At 42.8% G+C, this 26,060-nt stretch overlaps 1 long non-coding RNA gene across 1 annotated transcript in view; it reads right to left on the bottom strand.

Annotated features, from left to right (window-relative positions):
* Window positions 1-11,376: 11,376 nt before the first annotated feature.
* Window positions 11,377-26,060, bottom strand: part of LOC135230906 (uncharacterized) — a 31,525-nt gene continuing 16,841 nt past the window's right edge. The window contains exons 2-3 of the long non-coding RNA XR_010321631.1: window positions 13,496-13,628; window positions 11,377-11,680 (exon numbers count right to left, since the gene is read on the bottom strand). This is a non-coding gene — a long non-coding RNA (uncharacterized LOC135230906). The remainder of the gene's footprint in view (window positions 11,681-13,495; window positions 13,629-26,060) is intronic.

Here is a 26,060-nt window from a genome sequence, read left to right as displayed (position 1 = left end):
TTACTGCAATATTGCATAAGTACAGTCATAACTACATTAGAAGCATGATAGAACCTGAACCATGGCAATAGATTAAATTAGGAAAATTGAGTCATGGTTCTATACTGCAATCGTGTAAAAACTAAGTCAGAAATGCATACACTCTGAAATACTCTGGAAGCTCAACGGTAATCCACATTCCCAAGGTATGGAAAGGGCGCCCCCTGGTGGCACTGACAGAACTTCCCCCAGGGAACGGTAAATCACAGTGCAGCCCAAGCTCAAGCAAAATAATCTTCTATCTCAGGCAGGGCTGGAAAACTCACTGCTGGGCCAAGTTATGACTGCTGCCATTCCCTGTCCTAAAATGACACCCAGTTCCAGGAAGAACTGGCTGCTGGGACCTACTTAACACAGGCACCCAAGAAGACAGTCTGACCAAGCTGGGAGCCGAGTGTGTCTGGTGCTAGGGAAGACTGCCCACATTTGCTCCTTAGCCCCACTGGGCCTGAACCCAGGCATGGCCATGGCAGAAGGTATCTGGGGCAACTGGGCAAGGGTGGAGACAGCTTCAAACTGTCCTGGAATTCCTAGCCAACAGAGCACTCAAGCAGGACACATGATTCTATTTATACTGCAAAGAAGGTGCCTCTTTGTACACAGCTGCCTGCTCAGAGCACCTTGCCTCTGCCCCTGAGAAACGTCCTTGTGCAGCAGGAGAGGGGGAACAAGATGGGGCTCTGCGTGTGCTCCTGGGAATCCCCAGCTGACTCAGGCCAGGGTGGATTTGGAACAATGGACAATTTCCCCATTGAGTCCTAAAACCAGTTGCTGTCCAGTTGACTCCAACTCATGGAGATGCCATGTGTGTCAGAGTAGAACTGTGCTCCACAGTGTTTTCAATCGTTGATTTTTTTGGAAGCAGATCACCAGGCCTTTCTTCTGATGCACCTCTGGGTGGACTCAAACCTCCAACCTTTCAGTTAGCAGCCAAGCACATTAACCATTTGTACCAGCCAGGGACTTTTGGACCTGAAAAAAAAAAAAAAAATTTTTTTTTTTTTTTTGACCTAAAGACATGGCTAAATAATGCCCTGAGTACATCCTGGTTGTCATGTGCCCACTGTTTTACCTGGGCGGGGGGTCTCATCTGATATGAAGCATCTGGCTGTCTAACCAGGAACCACGTCACCCTTTTGGTGTTTGCTCTCATATATCCCCTGGGGTTGAATATTGCCTGACTTGAGACCCATGCTAAAACGTTGGCATGGAGGTCCTGAGCAGGAAGGACGTGTCTTTTTATCCTAGTGATGCCACCCAGGGCTCCTCTCATGCATCCTCAGCTTGGGTGAGGGAGATCACCACTTCTCCATTCTCAAGTCAGGTAACTGCTGCAGAGCCTCCCACCTGGTCCAGCCTTGAGAAAGCTATTCAAATATGTTGGAGAAGACTGTAAGAGCATTTCCCTACTACAAAGGACAAAATACAACAATCTCTTAAAGCTTGTACAGAAATAGGCAGATGCATCAGTGAGACAGAACAGATAGCCCAGGGGGTTCCAATACACAGCAATGATGGATAAAATATTCCAGAAAACAAAAAAGCCAGGCTAAGCTTAGGGAGACTATCCCCGTGGATACACCCAGAAACGGGATATAAATGCAAAAGATGAACACGGCTAAAGCTGTGGCCTGTCGGGCTCTGAGACTTACACAGTCAAGGGCAGCTGGGAGCTCAAGTCCTATGGAGTTATGATAAAAAATCAAATTGCCCACTTGAGGTAGGGGACTAGTGTCATGTTCACTGCTCAAAAATCCCGGGACTGGGATAGGTCTCTGGGTGGCATCCCTGGGTGGCACAGGGAGTTTATACGTGACTGCTAACCTAAAGGTTGGCAGTTTGAACCCACCCAGTGATGCCACAGAAGAAAGGCCTGGCAATCTGCTTCCATAAAGATTACATCAAAGAAAATCCTATTGAGTAGCTCTACTCTGTAACACCCCGGGTCACCGTGAGTTGAAAGTCAACTGGACAGCAATGGGTTTGGTTTTTATTGCTTTTTGTTTTGTGAGTGGTGGGATGGACGAATAGGCTTCTCCCTACCTTTCCATTATCTTCAAGAAAGAAAACTGAAGCAAGCTGTTACTGACTTTGCCTGGGCCTGTGGCCTATGGAGGTCCGTGGGTCCCGCAGTGCTGTACCTGGACTTAACTAAGCCTCCCCTGTCCATGGTGAAGGATCTGAGTCATGCCCAGGGTCATTCCAGGGCAGGAGCCCTGCTGCCATGGGAGACCTAGCTCTGGAGGGACTCTTGGGAGGGCAACTGCACAGCCAGAAGACAGGCAGGAGTGAGGAATGAGAGAGGGAGACAGAGACTGGGGGTGGGGGGGGAATAACAACAAAGAAAACCCAGATATGAACCTGGAAACTAAAATTCCAAAATACACCAACACTAACACTGAGGAAGGCAGCCAGCAACATCAACACCCTGAAGACGAATTCATGCCAGAGGAAGTGAAAAGACTAGAACCACCAGAAAGAGACTCCAGTATCCTCCAAGAGGTAACTGGACAGGTAATGTTCATCGAATGAACAAGCGATTCTGAAAGAAAAACCAGGCAGAAAGGTGCCATCATAAAACAATGGAACAAAAAATACTATTTGATAAATGGTTTGGGAGAAATGGTTGATTCTTTAAGAAAATACGTATTATGTAAATCCTTACCTCATGCAAGTATTTTTTGATCTCTGAAAAGAGAAGACTGTTCTAAGCTGGTCAAAAGAAGAACATGAACCAAAAAAAGGGGGGGGGGGGTGTTTGATTTAACCACCAAAAAAAACAAGTTTTTTAAAGATGTATACTTAATTTAAAAAAAAATTAAAGGCAAACAAATAGAGAAATACAGGCAGTTTCATAGCTAAGGGTACAGGCTCTGAATCTAGACTTCCCATGTATGACTTTGGAGGAGTTACTTGAACTTTCCATGCTCTGTCTGCTCCACAAAATATTCTAATAATTGTACCTGCCTCATGGTTCAAACCCACCAAGTGGCTCCGTGGAAGAAAGGCCTGGAGATCTGCTTCTGTTCGTATTATAGCCAAGAAAGCTGTATGGAGCAGTTCTACTCTGTAACACATGGGTTGCCGTAAGTCAGAACGGACTTGGCGGCAGCTAACAACAACATGGTGCTTCAGGATTAACTGAGCTGCTACATGTAAAGCTCTTAGAACAGTAACTGGCACATAGAAAGCATTCAGTAGCTATTTCTAGGTTTCACACATGCCTAAAATCAGAAAAGCACTGAGCGTTTGGATGGAAGGCTGTATGCAGACACACACCAAAATCCTCCATCTTCAAAGCCAGCAACCTGGCTTTGATTCCATCATCACATCTCTTTCTGGGACCGTCTCTTCTCTTCTGCCTCTCACTTTCATTTTTTTTTAATGTTATTGTTTTCTTGATGCTTAAAAGTTTGCTATTTTAACCACTTTTGAGTGTAAAGTTCAGTGACATTAATTACATTCACCTTGTCGTTTGTGCTGCCTTTAGGACACCTCAGTCATGCTGGTTGAAATCTCTGGCTGATCACAATTGTATATTTGCTCTGCCTTTTACACCAGTCATTTTATGAAAACATCAAGAGGCAGGTAATCACCAGCCAGCAATTTACATTTTTGCAGTGCAATTCTTATTATGTTACTTTTTCATTCTTTCTTCAGCAAACCCTCAATGTTTTCCTTTGCAGAAGAAATGGGCCCATGTTATCAGGAAGGTTGGCCATTTGATCTGTTCTTCACAATCCACAGTTTTAAAGGAATTCTGCTGTCACTGTGGCTGTGTCTCCAGTTTCAGGTGTTTCCTGGCACCTCAGTCGAAGAGCTTGTCCTCGGGTTGCCATCTTATCCCTGTGGTGCTAAAAACCAAAATGAGAAAGCTCTTGAAGGCCAGAACTCTGCCTTGTTTACTGTTTATTCCCAACACCTACACAGTGCCTGGAATATTTGTCGAGTCAATCAATCTAAGGCAAATACTAGAAATGTTGATAGGTGCCGTTGAGTTGGCTGTGATGCATAGCGACCTTACGCATAACAAAATAAAACATTGTCTGGTCCTATGCCAATCTCAGGATAGTAGGTATATTTGAGCCCACTGTTGCAGCCACTGTGTCAATCAATCTCATTGAAGGTCTTCCTCCTTTTCACTGACCCTCTGTTTTACCAAGCATGATGTCCTTCTCCAGGGATTGGTCCCTCCTAATAATGTGTCCAAACTAAGAGCGAGAAAGCCTCACCATCCCCGGGTCTAAGGAGCATTCTGGCTGTGCTTCCTCCAAGAAAGATTTGTTTATCCTTCTGGCAGTCCATGGTATACTCGATATTCTTTGCTAACACCATAATTCAAATGTGTCAATTCTTCTTTGGCCTTCCTTTTTCATTGTCCTGCTTTCGCATGCATACCATGGCTTGGGTCAAGCACACCTTAGTCCTCAAAATAACATCATTGCTTTTTAAAATTTTAAAGTGGTCTTTTGCAGTAGATTTGCCTGATGCAATACATAATTTGATTTCTTGACTGCTGCTTCCATGGACATTGATTGTTAATCCAAGTAAAATAAAATCCTTGATAACGTCAATGTTTCCTCTGTTTAACATGATCCTGCTTATTGGCCCAGCTGTGAGGATTTTTTTTTTTCCTTTATGTTGAGGTGTAATCTATACTGAGGGATGTAGTCTTTGATCTTCATCGGTAAGTGCTTCAAGCTGTCTTTACTTTCGGCAAGCAAGGTTGGGTCATCTGCATATTCCAGGCTGTTAATGAGTCTTCCTTCAATACTGATGCAGCATTCTTCTTTATATAGTCCAGCTTCTCAGATTATCTGCTCAGCATACAGGCTGAATAAAGTAAAAGGATACAACATTGCCACATGCTTTTTCAATTTTAAACCACGCAGTGTCCCGTTGTTCTGTTCAAATGACCACCTCTTGATCAATGTGCAGGTTCATCATGAGCACAATTAAGTGTTCTGGAATTCCCATCCTTCGAAACATTACTCATAATTTGTTACGATCCACACAGTCAAATGCCTTTCCATAATCAATAAAACAAAGGTAAACATCTTTCTGGTATTCTTTGCTTTCAGCCAAGACCCAGCTGACGTCAGTAATGATACCCTTCATTCCTCATCCTCTTCTGAAACCAGCTTGAATTTCTGGCAGTTCCCTGCCAATGCATGCCTGCAGCCGTGTTTGAATTGTCTTCAGCAAAATTTTGCTAGCATGAGATATTAATGATATTGTTCGATAATTTCCACATTCAGCTAGATCACCTTTCTTTGGAATGGGTACGAATATGGATATTTTCCATGTTAGAAAAAAAAAAAAAAACCGTTGCCACCGAGTCAATTTCGACTCATAGCAACCCTACAGGACAGAGTAGAACTGCCCCATAGGCTTTCCAAGGAGCAGCTGGTAGATTCAGACCTTTTGGTTAGCAGCCAGCCTCTTAATCATTGTGCCACCATGGCTCCATATTAGAAATAGTCCTTTAAACTTAAAACAGTCCTTTAAATTAAAATACCAAAACCCAGAATCAAATCCCTTGCTGTCAAGTTGATTCCAATTCATAGAGACCCTATAGAGTAGAACTGCTCCATAGGGTTTCCAAGGCCGTGATCTTTACAGAAGCAGACTGCCACACCTTTCTCCTGAAGAGCAGTAGTGGGTTCTAAACTTCCAACTTTTCAGTTAGCAGCTGAGTGCTTAACCACTACACTACCAGGGCTCCTCTCTAAATTAAAATTAAAATAGTTCTCTAAAATTACCCAGGGTCAAAACTGTGTAGAAGCACAAACCAAGCACTGGATTTTTTTTTTTTTTTTACTTTTCTCACTTTCCCTCTTGGCATAACCACTGTTGTGCCTCCTACTCCCACCTCCTCAGCCTCAAAGGCCTACAACGGACTCTCAGACACTCCTTACCTTTGACCCCAAACCTCACAAGCACCAAATCATAGACAAAGATAACCAAAAGGGACAGACTAATACTCAGGGATCAATCCTATTCGTCCTCAGACTACCCAAAGCCAGTCAGCACTTCTCCTCACAAAATGTGATGCAGATTTTGGTCCACTGATGCAAGGGTGGTGCAGGACGGGGCAGCGGTTTTGTTCTGCTGTAGACAGGGTCAGTGTGAGTCAGAACCGACTCCATGGCACCTAACAACAACAACAATCTAATATTAGTAATAATTCCTTATCACCCTCTTCATTCACTCTGAGATTCAGTGGCTCAATAGTGAGAAGTTCACAGCCAAGGAAGGGACATGCTGTTGTTACCGGTGCCATGGAGTCAATTAGAACCAGGTAAAGACAAAAAAAAAAAAAAGACAAGTCCACTTCTAATTCTTACCCCAAGGTGGCTCTCTATACACAACCCCCAGTGCCGCTGAGAAGAAAACTCCAGCACAAATTAGGAAAAGAAAGAGTCCCTGGGCGGTACAAACAGTTAATGCTGCTGGGCTGCTCACTGAAAGATTGGAGGTTCAAGTCCCCACAGAGGTGCCTCGAAAGAAAGACCTAGTAGTGATCTACTTTCAAAAATTCAGCCATTGAAAATCCTATGGAGCACAGTTCTCCTCTGACACACATGGGGTCACCATGAGTGGGAATTGACTTGATAGCAACTGGACTTTTAAGATAGGACCAGAAGGCCCATCTTTGAAATTTTAAGGTTCAAAAAGGGATTTGTCTGTACCCTGATGACCAGAAAACCACATCTGTCCCCTGGGCCCCACTTCGGTTTCCTGTAGCTCACTACAGCACACACAAACTTGGGTTTGGGCAGAGAAACTGGCACTTAGTACAGACATGTGGAATGTGCTTTTTCTTGGGCATTTTCAGCATTACCTGTTGCCAACGAGTCAATTCCGACTCGTGGCAGCCCTATAGCACAGAGTAGAACTGCCCCATAGGATTTCCAAGACTGTAATCTTTATGGAAGCAGACTGCCACATCTTTCTCCCCGAGAGCGACTAGTGGGTTAGCCCTCAAACACTTAACCACTGCACCACCAGGGGTCCTTCATTTTTCAGCATTAACTATCCAGTTTAAAAAAAAAAAAAAAAAATTTTTTTTTTTTTTTCCTAAGGGCAGCAGCTTTCCTCTTTTACTTTTTTAACACACTCAGTGACACCATCTGGTGACGATATAAATTACAAATGCGTATTATACAGCGAAGAGGACTCGAGCAGGGGCTATGCAGTTACAGAAGGTGTGGATGTGTCCTTTTTAGAGTTATTTCTTTCTTCCTTTTCATTTACCCCCATTTTCCCATATTCTAGGGTAAAAACATTACAAAGTTTAGTAGAGCAAAAAGAAAGGTTTTATTCAGCATATATTCAAAGAGGCAAAAGTGGAAAATGGACAAGCATGCTGCTAGAGCCATGCCTGCTCGAGTTCAAGGAAATATTACAGAATAAGCAAGAGTGGGAGAAAACGGACAAGCCTGCTGCCATAGCCACATCTGCCCGAGTCTGAGAAATGTTACAGAGTCATCAGTCTATGTTACGTTACAAATGGACAAAAACATGGAAAGCTTCACCTTTTCACAGATTGGCTAGAAACTGTTACCACAAATTGCGGGTTGGAGCCGCCTGCCACAAGGCCAATACTGAGACAGGAGGAGGTAAGCAGTAAGAAGGCTTTACTGAATACCAGTATTCAAGAGACAGAGGGGGTTAAATTTCCCCCAAATTCTGTCTGCCCTAACAGGTTGATGGGAGGGTTTTATACGGGAAAGAGCAGGGTTACCTAATGTTTTGAGCATGTAGTCCACGGATGGTCTTATACATCACAAAACAACTACAAAAACTCTTTATTAAACTAAACATAAACATGTCAGGCACCTTGGACTCTAATCAGTATATTTATAACAGGCTGAAAAACTCTCATTAAGAATCTCTCAGCTAGTGGGGCTGTTTTGCCAAGTCCACTGTGGCTGAGATAGGGAGCAAGAAAGCAAACCTTGTCGGTATGCAGGCTGAAGGCCATTTCTCAAGAGAACAAAGAAAGGAGACATCAAGGCCACAGGAGCTGAGATAGCTCTGCACCCCTTTGGAGGAGACCGGTGCAGCTGGTGCAATTAAAAAATGTTTAGAGATTACTTAGAGCATCATTACGGTGTTAGTCATGTCAAGCTCTCAATTGCCTATTTCGAATAAGGGAAAATATCTTGTAAGGTATTAGGGTGTTTGTTATGTTTAAGAGCAGAACAGGCTGCCCAGCTATATTTTGAACAGAGCCTGCACCATTTTCCAAGGACTAGAGATTAATCATAGCCTATTTTTTTTATACAGCTATATTAAAACAAATTAGAAAATATATTCTCCCTAATATTAAAACACTAAAGAAAAAACATTTTTACTACTTTTCAAAACTGTGATCCTGCATTTTGAATTGTCTTTCTTAACAATCATTGGTACAGGTTTCAGTAACGACAGTCAGGAGGGTCTTCATTGGTCCAACAAATCTTGCTATTCACTAAATGCTAACAGAAAAAGAGTGAAAAGCATGTGGGTTTTCTGTGCTGCGTTTTATAAGTTATTTATGTGAAAGTTTCCCTAGAAGATATTTTCCAAGATCGTCCTAGCTGTTGTCTTTATACCTCAGGGCCCAGCTGATGTGTCCTTGTGAGTCCAGCCTCAGTTGGGTCACATTTTAGGACAGGGAACAATGGCGCCAATCTTATCTCCTAAATCACCAATTAGTGTATATCGGTCACTACATAAGGAACGCTCTCTTTTTTCTCTTCTCAACCAAACTCTTCAAAAAGGCTTGTGTCCCCCACTCTCTGTCACAGACTGGATTCTCTGGAAGCAGGTACCCACTGGTGTGGAGTTTGGAGTGCAAGATGTTGATGAGGAATCAATCCCTGTGAAAGTAAGGAAAAGGAAGCAGTGTTGGGCAGAGGGAGAAGTTGAACTGAGATGTAGTCCTGACAGAACTTCTAGCAACTCTGCCAAGAGCTTGCAGCAAGTCTGTTCCCTCAGAGTAAACCAAGCCTGGCTGAAAGAGGCTGACCCCGCCTGGCTCAGTCACCACATGGAGCTTCCGAGAGAAAGGGCACAACCCCAGGTGAGGCAGACCCTGAAGGAGCTGAGGGCTGAAGGCTGGAGGCTGACTACACCCCCTGACAAGTCCTTCCCAGAAGCGGGGTCTGGGCAAGGTATCTCTGCATCTGCCACACTCTCTTTGCTTCTCATTCTTCTCTGGAATCACTGACACCCGCCTTCCATCTCCACTTTTATTTCATCCATCCCATCCATTTGCCCCACTCTGAGTCCAGTGGGCATTTTTTGGTTCTTACCTTTCAGGACCTCCCTGCTGCATTCATCAGAGCTGTTCTCTCTCTCTCTCTCTCTCTCTTTTTCAGAAGTCTCTTCACCCTTGACTTCGGTCATAAATTTTACTCCTACCTCTTCTTAACCTCTCTAATCATCCCTTCCTGGCCTCTTCAGAGGCCTCATTCTCCATTCACCACTTAAGTGTTGGGACCCCTAGCACCTCTCCTTAGTACACCCTCCCTTCCTCCATACCCTTCCAGGTGATCCTGCCCACTGTCAGGATTAATTTCCATTTATTTGCTAATCAGTTGCCATCCAATTGATTCCGACTCATAGTGACCCCATGTGTAGAGTAGAATTGTGCTCCATAAGGTTTTCAATAGCTGATTTTTCCGAAGTAGATCACCAGACATTTCTTCTGAGGCACCTGTAGGTGGACTCGAACATCCAACCTTTCGGTTAGCAGTGGCATGTGTTAACCGTTTGCACCACCCAGGGACCTTATTTATATGCTACCAGTAGAAACCAGCAGCCATTGAATCCATTTCAACTCATGGCAACTCCACCTGTTGCAGAGTAGAACTGCTTGCTCCCTAGGGATTTCTCAGCTGTGGCCTTTCAGCAGCAGATCGTCAGACCTTTCTTTCGAGGCGCCGCTGGGTGAGTTCAAACTGCTAAACGCTTAACCATTTGCCCTACCCAGGGACTTACACAAAAAACCAAACCCGTTGCTGTTGAGTCAATTCTGAGTCATAGTGATTCTATAAGACAGAGTAGAACCTCCCCATAGGGTTTCCAAGGCTGTAATCTTTATGGAAGCAGACTGTCGCATCTTTCTCCTACAGAGTGTCTGGTGGGTTTCAACCTCTGCTCTTTTGGTTAGCCGCTGAGTGCTTAATCCCTGCACCACCAGGGCTCCTTTACCCAGGGACTAAAGCCGAAAAAAAAAAAAATCCATTGCTATGGAGTTCAATTTCGGCTCACAGTGACCCTATGGAACAGAGCAGAACTGCCCCATAGGGTTTCCAAGGCTGTGAGTCTTTACGGAAGCCGCATCTTTCTCCCAGGGAGCAGCTTTGTGGGTTCAAACCACCAACCTTTTGGTTAGCAAGCGAGTGCTTAACCACTGCACCACCAGCTATTCACAAGCCCACCCTCTCTTCTAAGCTTCCAATTCTCATATCTAATTGGCTGCTGAATACTTCCACACTAAGGCTATTGGAACGGTGAAGCTCCACTTCTTTCCCACCAGGCTCATCATCCTGAAGAAGACTAACTCCTTTTTCAGTGCAAGAACTTAGGGTCCCTTTGAACCTATTCCATCAAGTTCCTTTTTCAGGCAGCTAGCCTTGCTCTGTCCTGCTTGGGCATGTGTGTGAAAGCACTTTCAACAATATCAAGGACTCTGCAGAGGAAAATTGCATCACTGATGCTGGGCGCTGAGGCCAACAGAATATTCGTCACTTCTTCCCTGATCACACCCACTCCTTACTCAATCAGGTGTAAACCTCTGACTCTGTGGTTCCCCAGGAAAGTGTTATTCAGATTTCTTTACTACAGGTGATGAGAGGCAGTAGTGATCTATTTTATAGCTCCGCTTTCTTCTGAAGAAAAGAGTTCTGTGAGCAGGTAGTTTTTAGCCACACCTTGTATTTCCAGTCCAGGCCCCAAACCAAAACCAAGCCCACTGCTGTCAAGCAGATTCTGACTCATAGCGACCCTATAGGACAGAGTAGAACTGCCCCCATAGGGTTTCCAAGGAGCATCTGGTAAATTCGAACTGCCCATCTTTTGGTTAGCACCTGAGCTCTTAACTACTGCACCATTAGGGCTCCTATCCAGGCCCAGGTAGGAAGCATTTCTCCAGGAAAAATATGTCCACTTTGTTTTCAATGGGAAACCCTCGTGGCATAGTGGCTAAGAGCTACGGCTACTAACCAAAAGGTCGGCACTTCAAATCCACTAGGTGCTCCTTGGAAACTCTATGGGGCAGCTCTACTCTGTCTTATAGGGTCACTATGAGTCAGAATCGACTCGACGGCAGTGGGTTTGGTTTTTTTGGTTTTTATTTAAATGTATCATGCTGGGTGTATATCTGTCCTCTCTTCCCAGACTGGAATTTCCAGTTGAAGTCAATGAACACATATCAATCAAATACAATGTGCCAAGGGCAGGGCTAAGTACAGGGCAGTTTCTGGCGTAAAGAATGTAAAGGGTAATGTAAGGAATAAAAGGTGACACAAGCACGTAGCAGGCAGAGTTTACTAACCGTCACAAAAACCACAGAAACTAAGTGCTGTGGGTTCCAGAGAAAAGAAAGGTATCTTTCCAGGTTGGCTTCTTAAAGGCATCTGAAGTAGACCTAAAGGACAGATCAGATTTCAGGGAGTGAGCACCAGACAGAAATAAGCAAGAAATAATGGTGACGCACAACGAATAGAGAGAAAGGAATGACAACTGGCAAAAGGCTATCGGAAGAATATCTTTGGAGAATTGCAAAATAAATAGAATAATAAGGAAATGTTCTCATAGCAAAGGCCGGATACTGAGACTATGGAAATACCCTGGGAGGTTACAGAGGCGAGGTCGTGGTGGAAAGATTATTAAAATAATATTATTGAAATAAGATGGGTCAAAAAACATAAACAAGTTGCTGTTGAGTCAATTCTGACTCATGGTGGCCCCATGAGTGTCAGAGTAGAACTGTGCTCTACAGGGTTTTCAATGGCTGATTTTTCAGAAGTAGATTGCCAGGCCTTTCTTCTGACTCTCTACTTTACCAACCATGATGTCCTTTTTTAGCAACTGATCTTTCCTGACGACATGTCCAAAGTAAGCAAGCTGAAGTCTCACCATCCTGGCTACCTACAGAGAGGTTTTGTGTGAATTTAAAAATTTTTTTAAAAAAACCTCTCCCTCAGGGTGAATTAATAGGAAAGGACACCTCCTCTGGGCACAAGCAGCCCACAGACACACAAATTTGGCAACAAAGGGCCCCTTCCTCTTGGTGGCGTCACTAGGGTTGGTGTCACCCAGTGCAGTAACTCATGATGTCACTCCCCCTCCATGGACCTCCAGAATCCTTACAGACCATACAAAATCGTACCAATGTTTTTTGTACTGTTACCCATGAATCGTAATTCCTGTATATCACTCCTTCTTTTCCTTTAATTACTATTTCATTCTCAAAAAGGTTATTGATATATAGGTTCACAAATACTAATTACCACAATATCATAGCTAAAACACTAGAAAAATTGACAAAATCAGCAACTACAAAAACACCACCAGCAATGTGGTGGTTACAACACCAGTTGCAGCAACAAAAACAACAGCAGGTACTTAGTAGAACCTGCAGACGAAACCACATGATTCAAAGCATCACTGTAATTAGATAACAACGACAGCTCTGACCAGAGCAAAAATGTTCAGAATGTAAATTAGCACAGCATTTTAACCTTGTAAGTATACTGATATCTGTGAGCTGGGCTTGTGAAAAATGTTCTTGTTATATCTAACTACAGGGATATTTTTATGAAAGATAATAAATTTCAGCTGAAACACTGCAAAAAGATTGTACAGACAGTCATTTTGGTGTCACCCCCTCTGACAGTGTCACCTGATGCAGTCCGCATCCCCTGCATCCCGGTAGTGAGGCCACTGCTTCCTCTGGGCAGGCAGCCAGTGCCCCACGCCAGGGTGTGAGCCCAAGGGGCTGAGCACAGGCGAGAATTCAGCCCAGTTCACCTCCTTCGCTGGAGGCTTTGGCTAGAACAGGAGGAGTACAAGCCGCCCGTGACTTGGGTTGTCTTTGGTGTTCAGTGCACACCCTCCTGTATTCTGCACGTCAAAGCATTTCAGTTCAGAGCATTGGCTTGGAGGAAGGGGCATGGAGAGTCTTTCTCCTTCTTCACCTTTGTTTTGTGATGTGTGGGCACAAGTCCACACACACACACACAAACGTGTGGGGCCTGTTGGGTAGGACTTAAGCCAAAGACTGTTGCAGTGGGAATAGTAATGCCTAAAAAATAGAACAGTGGCAGGTTAAGGGGGTTCTTACTACTCACAGTTCCTGGAATTATATGTAATTACATCTTCGAATCCCACTCAATAAACAGTGAGTATAGAATTAAGGAATCTCAGTGTAGTGAAGTTCAAAGAAGCTGATGTTACTCACAAGAGTAAATAAAGTGAAAAGCAGAGGGCCCTGGTGAAGAGCTTCACACATGCTTTCTGAGCTCCGGGCATTCAGGCAGTACAGCCAACAGCCATCTTGCAGAAATACTATATCCATTCTTCCCTTCTTCTTTCTAAAAAAAAAAAAAAAAACGAACAGTTGCTGTGAAGTCGGTTCTGACTCATGGTGACCCCATGTGTGTCAGAATAAAACCGTTCCAGAGGGTTTTCAGTGGCTGAGTTTTTGAAAGTAGATTACCAGGGTTTTCTTCTAAGGTATCTCTGGGTGGCCTCAAATCTCCAACCTTTCAGTGAGCAGCCAAGCACATTAACCATTTGTGTTACCCAGGCACGACTCCTTCTAATAAACCTCAGTTTTACTTCGGTTAGTATTGTGCTCTGCTTTTTAAAAAAAAATTTTTTTTTTCAACTTCTCATGCAGGTAGGAGTGGTTGTGTGACACCATTCCGGACAACGAGATGTCAACCTAAGTCATTAAATGAGACAGACTTACACTGAAATTCTTTTCCGAGGCTGACTTGACCAGCACAGCCCCTTTAGCCCCTTGCCTTCTCGCTTCTCCTGCCTGAGCCCCAACACGTGGCCTGAGTTCCGGCAGCCATCTTGAAAACATTCATTCATTTTCTCAACAAACACATGCGAGGCACTGTTTTCAGTTCTAGGGATTCAGCATGAAGAAAACGGACAAAAAACCCCGCCCTCAATGAGCTTACATTCTAGTGGAGGGAGGTAGATTGTAAACAAATAAATATATAGTACATCAGAATGTGGTACGTGTGGGGGAAATAGGATTAAAAACAAAATCTGCCACCAACCCAGAAAACCTGTCTGCAAAGGTAGAAGAGAGTGAGAACAGTTTTATTATTGAATAACCATTAAACCAGATTGGGATGTATCACTGGCAATTAGCTAAAGAGATTGCAAAGATAGAAAGAAATCTCACCCTTTTATGCAGCTAAGTGGATGCGACCCATTTCATACATGTTCTATAGGTAAACAATAACTAGCCCTTGTTCTCCAGGTAAATGGAAACTAGACCTCAAATAAGATTTGTCAGCACCATTTGTTACACATGGTTAATCCTAAATCCAGCTGGTTATTGTGGTAGCCACCAGTGTTTGTTAGTTATCTTCATCCAAAGGAATAATAAATTCTTCATATCTTTATGACAAGAGGTAGTTTTACAATTTGAAATCAGCCCAAGATAGGCTCTTCCCTCCCACAGAAACTGAGAGACAGGGCAGCTGACTTTCTTACTGATTACATCTTAAAGAGACTGCTACCAGGTCCTTAAGGGTCATAAAACTAGCAAGAAGCTTATCTAGCCTTTCAAGAGGATTTCTCAACAGAGGCAAAGAAAGAATTTACAACTATATGTTTTCTAAATGCCCTAAGGAAAAGAGAAGAGGGGAATTTGCTTACCCTTTTATTGCATCAGGGAAAAAAAAAAAATTTTTTTTAACACTTACAAAAGTATTAAGGACGAAAATAGATGAAGAATGAGATTCTAGCAAGTAAGGCAGTCACCCATAAGGGTGGTGGCTCAGAAGGCTAGACAGAGCCAGGTTCCTGCTATACTATCATTATATGTTATGCTGTTATCCAAAAGGTCGGCAGTTCAAATCCACCAGCCACTCCTTGGAAACCCTCTGAGGCAGTTCTCCTTTAGGGTCCGTATGAATTGGAATTGACTCAAGGGCAAGGGGTTTGGTTTGGGGTATTAGGAAAGGAGCCCTGTTGATGCAGTAATTAAAGTGTTTGGCTGCCAATTCAGAGGTCGGTGGTTTGAACCTACCAGCCTCATCACAGAAGAAAGATGTGGCAGTCTGCTTCCTTAAAGATTTACAGTCTTGGAAACTCTATGGGGCAATTCTACTCTATCTTATAGGGTCACTGTGAATTGGAATCGACTCCATGGCAACGGTTTTGGTTTGGTATGCTGTTAGGAGGGGTCTCTGGGTGGTGCAACGATTAATGCACTGGGCTGCTAACCAAAAAGTTGGAGGTTTGAGTCCAACCAGAGGCACCTTGAAATAAAAGGCCCTGACAATCTAATTCCAAAAACTCAGTCATCGAAAACCCTAGGGAGTACAGTTCTACCCTGATGCACATGGAGTCGCCATGTGTAGGAATCAACGCCACAGCAACAGGAAAGTTGATGCTACTAGGAATCCTGTGGTCACCTCTAGATTTATTTTAAACTCAGGAAAATTAAAACTCTAGGGGACTTAAAAGTCTGTGAGCAGCTATCTAAGATACTCCACTGCTCTCAGCTCTTCGGGAGCAATGGAGAATGAAGAAAACTGAAGACACAAGAGAAAGATTAGTCCAAAGGACTAAAGGACCACAACTGCCACAGCCTCCGCCAGTCTGAGTCCAGCACAACTAGATGGTGCTCAGCTACCACCACTGACTGCTTTGACAGGAATCACAATAGAGGGTCCCAGACAGAGCTCACAAAATTCTAACTCACAAAAAAAGACCAGACTTACTGGCCTGGCAGAGACTGGAGAAACCCTGAGAGTGTGGCCCACAAACACCCTTTTAGCTCAGTAATGAAATCATTCCTTGGGTTCATCCTTCAGCCAAAGATTAGACTGGGCCATAAAACTAAACGAGACTAAAGGGGCACACCAGCCCGGGGGCAAGGACTAGAAGGCAGGAGGGGACAGGAAAGCTGGTAATAGAGAACCCAAGGTTGAGAAGGCAGAGTGTTGACATTGTTAACCAATGTCACAAAACAATGTGTACTGTTTAATGAGAAGCCAGTTTGTTCTGTAAACCTTCATCTACAGTTAAAAAAAAAAATTAAAACCCTAATTTGTTTATGTCACTGTTTTTCAGGTTTCTGTTACTAGAAGCTAAATGTCATCCCCCAGCTGATAATGATACTAACAGAAGATTCCTCAAATAACCTAATGACATTTCTCAGATCTTATCCATATGAATAGGTTGTTTGGCATATGACACAAATAGCAAGACAAGTAATAGATCCTTGATAGAGTAACTACTCTCACCTCTGTGCGCACACACACACACAAAACACCGTTGCAAAAATATACTGATTTTTCACAGACCTTTTCTTTTATATTTATATATATACATACATATATATATCACAATCTAACTAATTATATCCCACAGTGATCCTACAGAAGTTGGATTCATGTGGCTGCTTTAATATTTGTTGTTGTTGCTAGTTGCCAACAAGGTGATTTTGACTCTTAATGACCCCATGTGACAGAACAGAACTGCCCCATAAGGTTTTCTAGGCTGTAATCGTCACAGAAGCAAATCCACCAGATTTTTCTCCAGTGGAGCCGGTGGGTGGGTTCAAACCACCAACCCTCCGGTTAGCAGCTGAGCCTTAACCATTGTACCACCAGGGCTCCTTTTCACAGATCTTTTCTGGAGGTTAAAAATTGAAACCATTTCAGAAATGTCCTGAAGTTGCTTAACCTTACAGAGATGCATTACATACTAATGCTCATGTGAACAAGAGGTGGGGTGCAGATATTAAGAGAGAATGAGGAAGAAATGAGGGTCTGACAGAAGTGGGGGAGGGACTCCTGAGGATCTGTCTCCTGCAAAGGTTGCAAACTCAGATGCCTGCACAGGCAAAGCAGGAAATGCAAATAAAGTAGCAGTCCAGGAGTAAGAAAAACAAGGCCCTCCCTCTCTTTGTTTTCTTACTTTTGTGGAACGACATAGGGGGACTAAAGTTTCTTGGTGGGTAGAGGGAAAAAAAAAAAAAACTGCTCAAGCTAAATGAAAAAAGCCAATTGACCCTTCCCTTCTGTGTCAAGGAAACAGAGTATGGATACCAGTGAACCGCTAGGGGCAAAAACCGCTTAGCACCATCAATTGTTCCTGGACCCCCTGTTGCCAGTTTGGTTTTTTTAAAGCTGGAAATCCAGATTTTTTATGTGAAATCTCCCATTTTTAATGTTGGAATCGAATTTAATAATTTAATTCTGTTAGCAAATTCCATGGTTCTGCGGACCAGATATCCAGGAAGTAGATCATCAGTTTGCACTCTCCAGGATGCTGAATGGATGGGATAAGAGGCTGTTGAAAAGAAAGGATGGGAAAAAGCAAGGGGCTGTCTAAAATTAGGCAAGGGAGAGAGGGAGATGGTAATGAAGTGGCCACAGATGTAGGATGAAAGGAGGGGGGAAAATAGCTGGAAAGACAAAGTGTTGGAGAACCTGAACAAGGAGTGACTGGGAGAGAGTAAAGAAGAGAGAAGGATCCCCAGTGGTACAAATGATTGATTAAGTGCTCAGCTGCTAATAGAAAGGTTGGTGGTTCAAACCCACTCAGCAACTCTGCAGGAGAAAGACCTGGCAAACTGCTTCTACAAAGACTACAGCCTAGAAAACCTTATGGGGTAGTTCTACTCTGTCGGATGCGGTCGATATGAGTTGAAATCTACTCAGTGCACCTAACCACAACAAAAAAGAAGGGAGGAAGAAGAAAAGGAGGATGGAGAAGAAAGCACAAAAAGGGAGGAGATTTGAAGAGGTAGGAGGTAGGAAGGGCTGCTATAGGTGAGGATGGAGATTTAGAATCTTCAGAGGAAATGGACAGGAATATACAGGCACTGTGGAGAGAACTGGAAGCCCTGGTGGTGTAGTGGTTAAAGCTATGGCTGCTAACCAAAAGGTCAGCAGTTCAAATCCACCAGGTGCTCCTTGCAAATTCTACTTCTGTCCTATAGGGTCGCTATGAGTCGGAATTGGTTTGATGGCAATGGGTTTTTTGGGGGATGGAGAGAACTATGATTCTACACTGTGAAGGGGAAGTCCACAAATTTCTCACCCATTGGGTAGTGCCGCCATTTGCCTGGTTCATATCACCTCTTGCTTCTGCTCCCTCTCACCACCTCTCTGTGGGGTTCAGCCTTTCCAGCCTCTCCCTTCCCTCAGAAACTGACACTGGGTTAGGGGTCACCTCAACTTCAGTGGTAGGCCCATGGTTGATTACAAGGGGAATTACAGGCCAGAACAAGAAACAAGGTAAAATTCCCTATCAGATATGACTGTTCCTAAAATGATCAGTACCCCAGGGTGGGCATTTCTCACCCCTTCACCCAAGCTCTACTCTGTCCTATAGGGTCGCTATGAGTCAGAATCGACTCGACGGCACTGGGTTTTTGGGTTGCCCTAGAAAGGTGCCTTCTTCTTCATTGTGCTCAGCAATAGGACATCTTTGGACTGATTAATCTCTCATTTCAGACTCTGCCTTAATATCATGTAATCAAAGAGTATATTGAAGTGTTTTCTCCTGCAAAAGAGCAATATTCCCCCAAATTCATGACCCCACTACATCCCAAAGCAAAAAAAAAAAAAAAAAGGATGAAAGAAAGAAAAACAGTCAGCTTGTAGAAGTCATGGTTTTGGATAAAGAAGAAGAGACAGGCTGGACAGAATCAGAGAAGGTGGAGCAGAGTTTGGAGCTGATGTGAGATAAGGCTGCTGTGCTGTTTAGGTCTTCAAACGGCTATGGATTTAGAAGAGTTATTTTTTTTTTTTTTTTTATAGCCTCAACTGCAGACAGAACCTTCCTCCACTGCCAGGCCCCATGGCTGTTGGTCCTGAATGGCATTCCAGTTCTCCTTGAGGCCTACAGAGACCGTTTCCTATTTCCTGTACCCACCTGTGTATCCTTTCAAAACACACCCATTTCCTGAGGTCACCTGGGTGTGTTTCTGGTTTTTGCAACCTGAAAGAGCTGAACAGGGTCTTCCCACTAGCTTGTTTGTAGAAGGTAGTCAGGTTTTTGTTTGTTTTCTTTTTCCAGTTGATAGAAGGGTTGAGGACATTTGAAGATGGAATGGAAACATCCCAAATCTGAAGGATGGAGGGAGGGATGCACAAACAGCTACAGAGAAGGGCAGCTGTTCAAGTCTTGTATCCATTAGAGGATGTGTTCAGAAAAACAAAACAAAACTTATCCAATAAGAGATGTAAGAGTAAATACAAACCAAAAAGAAAAAAACAGTATGTGTATATAATCTTTTCTAGTGCAAAAAGGGAAAGAGATCTTATCCCCCACCCCCCCCCCACCTTTATTTTAGAGCATTTACTTTAGAAAACTTGTAATTATAAATTTTTGCTCGGCTTCTTTTCGATCGTATATAAATCCTTTCAAAAGGCTAACCAAGCTTCTTATCAGTTTTACAATCCCAAAATTCTTCCTCAAGGACCTGGGAGCCATCTCTTTGAAATGTTATCATCATAAAAGACAACTTCCCTGTCTCCCAGTGTCTGTGGGAGGCTGGCAGTCTAATTTCTAAGGGCATTGTTGTACAAGCCACAAAACTATTTCCTGTCTTACAGGTATGAAAAGTTTATTTTTCCTTTTGGATGAAGACAATCAACGAACTCAGGTGGCTACCCCAATTACCAGAAAATTTTAAGATGAATTCAATGTAAGAAATGGTGTTAAATCTCCTTATGTGAGGACTACTTTATCCTTTATCTTGAGAACATGTATGGAATGGGTTGCATCTGCTTGGGTAGATAAAGGCTTAGATTCCTTTCTGTCTTTGTAATTTCTTTAGCGGGTTGCGTGTGGTACTTCACATTCTGGTTTAATGGTCATTCAATAATAAAGCTGTTTCCACTCTCTTCTACCTTTGTGAAGAGGTTTTCTGGACTGAGCATAGATTTTGTTTTTAATTTAATTACATTTTCCCAAACCAACCTCGCTGTCCCAACAGAGGGAAGTGGCAGAAAATGACCACAATCTAGGTCATTCTCTCAGTGATCAGATTGCCATAAAATCAAAACCATCCTTGACCTACGAGCAACCCCTTTTCTGTGCTTCTAAACAAACAACAACGGCAACATGGGCTCCTTCTACCACTTTCCAAGCACCCTCAGACCCCACTGTTTTGCCCCCGAATCTGCACTTCTTATTTTGTGCTCACTCTACTCTTGCCTTTTCATCTCCTCTTCCTCGTTCTTTTTCATTTATTCAATCATCCAACACATATGTAATAAGTGCCCACTTTTTTTTTTTTTATGTGCTAGGTCGTGAGTCAGAATTGACTGGATTACAACAGGTTTGATTTTTTTGTTTATATGCCAGGCCCTGTGCTGGCAATGGGAGGCAAGATGGATGAGACACAGCCCCCTCAGAAGCCACAGATCATTACAACCCAGGGTGATGACTACAATGTCTAGTGCCAACCACTGACCACATCTGAGCTTAGTGGATCTGAGCAGACAAGTAGGGTGAGGTTAGTCCCAGGTAGAAAAGTGAGCAGAAATATAGGGTGCTGTGAACCTTTCATTAGAGGCCACAGGCTTAGGGCTTCGAGCTCGGAATTTGTTGTCATAGAGGCTCAAATTCTACTTACCAGTTGTATGACCTTATCTCTTAGCCAGTTTTTCCTTCTGGAATAATCAATTACCAGTTGTCATTGAGTCAGTTCTGACTCATGGCAACCCCATGTGTGTCACTGTAAATCTGTGCTCAATAGGGTTTTCGGTGGCTGATTTTTTGGAAGTAGATTGCCAGGCCCTTCTTCTATGATGCCTCTGGGTAGACTTGAGCCTCCAACCATTCAGTTGGCAACAAGCATGTTAACCATTAACCATTTGCACTTCTCAAGGACTCCCTTGGGAATAACAACCATAGCCAACTAACAGGTGGAGATTAAATTATTTACTCCTTGTAAAGCACTTAGCACAGCGCCTGGCAGTGCTGATATGAATGATATGGATCTGCTTGAGCATGGAGGAAGAGAGTTTGTATTCACTGTATTTCACTCCTCCTTTCCTCTTCCCACTTCTTCTCTTCTCCCAGCCACCAGTCTTCTCCTACACTTCCTAATGTGGAAATGGGATCACCCAGAGCAGGAACATTGAACAGACCATGGACTGCCAGAAGAACAAATAAATCAGTCTTAGAAGATATGTAAACAGAATGCTCCTTAGAAGAGAGGATGACAGGACTTCAGCTTGCCTACTTTGGACACGTCATCAGGAAAGACCAATTGCTAGTAAAGGACATCGTGTTTGGTAAAGTGGAGGGTCAATGAAAACAAGGAAAATTCTCAGTGATATGGACTGACACAATAACCACAATAACGGACTCAAACAAACCAAGGATCATGAAGCTGGCACAGAACTGGGCAACATTTTGTTCTGTTTGCATAAGGTCACCATCAGTCGGAGATGACTTGATAGCAACTAACAAGAACAACAATAGAGCAGGAGGTGAAGGAAAACATGAATCAACAAAAACTGAGCTCCTGAGTACTCCACACAAGTGAGCACCTTCCTCCTCCTAGGAAACGATTCTCTACCCTACTCCCAAGCCAACTGGGCTCTCTTGACTTTAGTCCGCAGGACTTGCTCAGGCTTGCATCACTCTCTGGACAAGTCTTTAGTCCACTCTTCCACAAGCCCTAAAGGTCATAACTCCTTCGGACTGCTGGAAAAACACAGTGCAAAAATCACAAAGAGTCCAGGGAAGAAAAACAGGCAGCAAAATGGAACCAGGCAGGCAGCTGAACAGATGTTCATTTTGATACGCGTCCACTTGTGGTCAAACCAAGAAAAGGATAAAAGGTCCAGAAAAAGGCAAGCTGAAGGGAGGGGGTAGGAGGAGCTAGTAATGTCAAATTTGAGACACTATATGATAAAAAGATAAAATTTGGCCCATTATCATAGAATACAAAAGAATATGTTCCATAAAGGATAAGCCAAAATCTTTTTTAAATGGTTACATATGGGGGAAAGAACAAACAGGTTGGAGGAGATAGGAATAGAAAATAGGCTTTGCTGATATACATTGTTTTTTAGATCTGACTTTGGAACCATGTGCATATTTTACATAATTATAAGCAAAATTATATTTAAAAGCATTCCCTAAAAAATCAAAAGCAAAATAAAAGAATCCCACTACACAGTAAGTTAGTAGTATAATCCCAGAGAGGAGAACTATGTCAAGTAAATTTAAACCACAGTCATTTGACTGTATAGCCCTACTGAGATATATACCTAAGGAAAAAAAGAGCTGAAAAAATGGTTTTCAGTATCATATTGATGGTGACTATGTTGATGCTGCTATTCTAAGAGTGTGTATAATTAGCAAGGGATAAAGCAAATGTTGGTGTATTTGAAAGCTGGGGTATTTGGCTGGGAGAAAGGAGATATAAGATATATAAAGTTACATAAAAACACTGAGAGCCCATATTTAAATTGGAAATATTAGTATGAACACAGGATAATTTTTTTTATTGTACTTTTGATGATGGTTTACAGAACAAACTAGCTTCTCATTAAACAGTGCACATATTGTTTTATGACATTGGTCAACAATCCCACAACATGTCAACACTCTCCCTTCTCGACCTTGGGTTCCCTATTATCAGCTTTCCTGTCCCCTCCTGCCTTCTAGTCCTTGCCCATGGGCTGGTGTGCCCCTTTAGTCTCATTTTGTTTTATGGGCCTGTCTAATCTTTGGCTAAAGGGTGAACCTCAGGAGCGACTTCATTATTGGGCTAAAATGGTGTCCGGGGGCTATACTCTCAGAGTTTTTCTCTGTCAGGCCAGTAAGCCTGGCCTGTTTTTGTGAGTTAGAATTTTGCTCCACATTTTTCTCCAGCTCTGTCCAGGACCCTCTGTTATAATCCCTGTCAGAGAAGTCAGTAGTGGTAGCCAGGCACCATCTAGTTGTACTGAACTCAGACAGGTGGAGGCCATGGTAGTCGTGGTCCATTAGTCCTTTGGACTAATCTTTCCCTTGTATCTTTAGTTTTCTTCTTTCTCCCTTGCTCTGGAAGGAGTGAGACCAGTGGAGCATCTTAGACGGCCGCTCACAGGCTTTTGAGACCCCAGACGCTATTCACCAAAGTAGAATGTAGAACATTTTCTTTATAAACTATGTAAACTATGTTATGCCAATTGAGCTGGATTTTCCCCGAGACCATGGTCCCCACAGCCTTCGGCCTAGTAATTCAGTCCCTCAGGGAGTTTGGATGTGTCTATGGAGCTTCCACGACCTTGTCTTGTACAACGTGTCCTGGCTTCCCCAGTACTGTGTACTGTCTTACCACAAAGGGTGATTTTTATCTTGAAATATATATGTTTGTATTTCCTTTCCACTAGAAATCCCTAAAAATGAGGACCAACCCAGTAGGAACAACCATCCCTAGTACCCTGACTGTGGTCTCTAGTTGCCAGTTCCCATTAAAAGAAACCAGGATTCCCTGAAGAAATGTTTGATTTCTAGCCTGGGGAAGGAAATATGCAAGATGTGCTCAGATACCTTGTCATATCAGAAGGTCAAGATGCTATCAAAGCCTCTTAGAAAAATGTCAAAAGGAAGAGACTCCCACTTGCCAAAGATGGAAAAATTTGAGTATTAATAAGAATAATAACTGCAGCAAGCTGAAGTACATCACACGTTTAAATCCTTGGCTTCATAGTGATATTAAAAAAAAAAAAAAACTGGTCACTTTTAGAGGGTTCTATGTATCTTTTTTTATGTATTTATTATGTATCTAACTCAATAATTTGAAAACTGGTAATAAAGGGGAAAAAATATCAAACATTTCTTCTGCCTTTTCTATAGGAATCATACATGATCACGTGGTTGATGAGGCACTTTCTCCTACAGAAATACTCCAGCCTTAAACAGGAAAAGGAATGATAAAATTCTAACATGGCTATTTTGCAATCCCGGATGAAATAGAGTCCTGTTGGTGCAGTGGTTAAGCACTTGGCTAATAACCAAAAGGTCAGCAGTTCGAATCCACCAGCCACTCTGCAGGAGAAAGATGTGGCAGTCTGCTTCTGTGAAAGATTACAGCCTTGGAAACCACGTGGGGCGGTTCTACTCCGTCATATGAGGCCTCTTTGAGTCGGAATCCAATCAACGGAAACAGGTTTGTTTTTAATGAAATAATGGAATCTCTGGGTGGTGCAAACAGTTACTAATAGGAAGACTGGAAGTTTGAGTCTACCCAGAGGCATGTTGGAAGTGGTTTTTTGTTTTGTTTTCTATCATCAAGTTCAAACTGCCAGTTTTAAATTTACCCCTGTTTCTAATTCTTAAAAACCATCGCTTTCTCAGGACTCTTCACATTTTCATTACGTCTATTACCAATATTTTTTTCTTTTATTACCAATATTAGCGAACGTCTTTCCTTTTGGGGGAATTTTCAAAAAGAAGCTAAGTTCAAAAATTTTTTGCTTTCCGTAAGTTCCTCCCTTTGGGACCACCAGCTGAGAAAAAGCACAGAGGTGCTTTCAGAGTCCTCAGAAGCTGGGTGGTCTGCTCTGACCATTCAGCCATATCCAGCCTGGCAACACCATTCATGTCTGTGCCTCAGCAAAACTGCGTGGTCTCACATGTCAGCGGTTTCCATGGATAACTGAATCAACCAGAAACGTTAAATCTGCAAATGCCACATGTTGGCTATTTTCTGTACCAAACGTCCATTTCAAGGAGACATGAGCAAGTAATAAAGCCATACACCACACTATTGCTTCAGTGATTCACTGAAACAATTCTAGATATGAAGAGTTGTAGCTACAGAGTTAAGCATCATTATTAATTATGGTATTTTTGTTTGTTTATGAATTAATGGCAAAATAATTCATATGTTGCTCCTTTACTGGGGACAGACAGACCACACATAACATAGTTTGCATCTTTGTCCCCCATGTAAATTCTTCTCCTTTTCCTGTCATTCTCAGTATGTTACTATGGAATCTTCAAGGCATGTGAAAGAGCCCCCAAAACTTAAGTGCTTGGCATAGGAGAGGCTTCTACCCAGGGTACAGACTGAACTCCATTTTATATTGTGCTGACAGACCTGAAGTATAAGAGATGTTCTAGCCAAGCTCACAGTGATAGGTTAATCTACACTAACTCAGGGAGAAAGGTAAGGAGGAGTAACAGAACAGAAGCTGCTCTCAAAAAGAATGTTTTTGTGCAATCTGCCCCTCTCCTTGAAAGATAAATAAAACCATTTTTGCAAAATGCTTACACAGGCTAGCTCCAGAGCAGGATGTCTTTAAAAAAAAAAACAAAACTGCCAGTTACTAATGTATGACTAATGGTTACCGTTTCCCTAAGCTTCTCCATATAAAAGCCCTTCATATTTTCTGTACTTTGGAGCCATTTGTAATTTTGCAAATTGTTGCCCAACTGTAATAACCTTCAATAAATCTTTTTTCATTTAAATTTTAACAGAGACTCCAGTTTTACTCTTTGACAGGCATGACACTTGTTAGAAAATGATGAGAAACACAATTGCTATGTACTTGTCAGTCACATTGTGACTTTTTTGCAAATGAATGCACCCCTTTCAGTCTCACTCACTTATTATAAAATTGTAAGAGAACCAATCAGCCGCTCCACGGGAGAAAAGACCTGGAAATCTGCTCTGGCAAAGATTACTACCCTATGGGGCAGTTCTACTGTGTTATATAGGGTCACAGTGAGTTGGAGTTTGCTCAATGGCACACAAAAACAACAACAAAGAGATTCCACAGCCGTTGTTGAGAGATGTGGTTCAGGCA

The sequence above is a fragment of the Loxodonta africana genome, chromosome 1 (assembly GCF_030014295.1).
Source record: "Loxodonta africana isolate mLoxAfr1 chromosome 1, mLoxAfr1.hap2, whole genome shotgun sequence".
Taxonomy (NCBI): Eukaryota; Metazoa; Chordata; class Mammalia; order Proboscidea; family Elephantidae; genus Loxodonta; species Loxodonta africana.
Note: the sequence above shows the minus strand (reverse complement) of the source record. Positions and strands in the feature narration are given on the sequence as shown.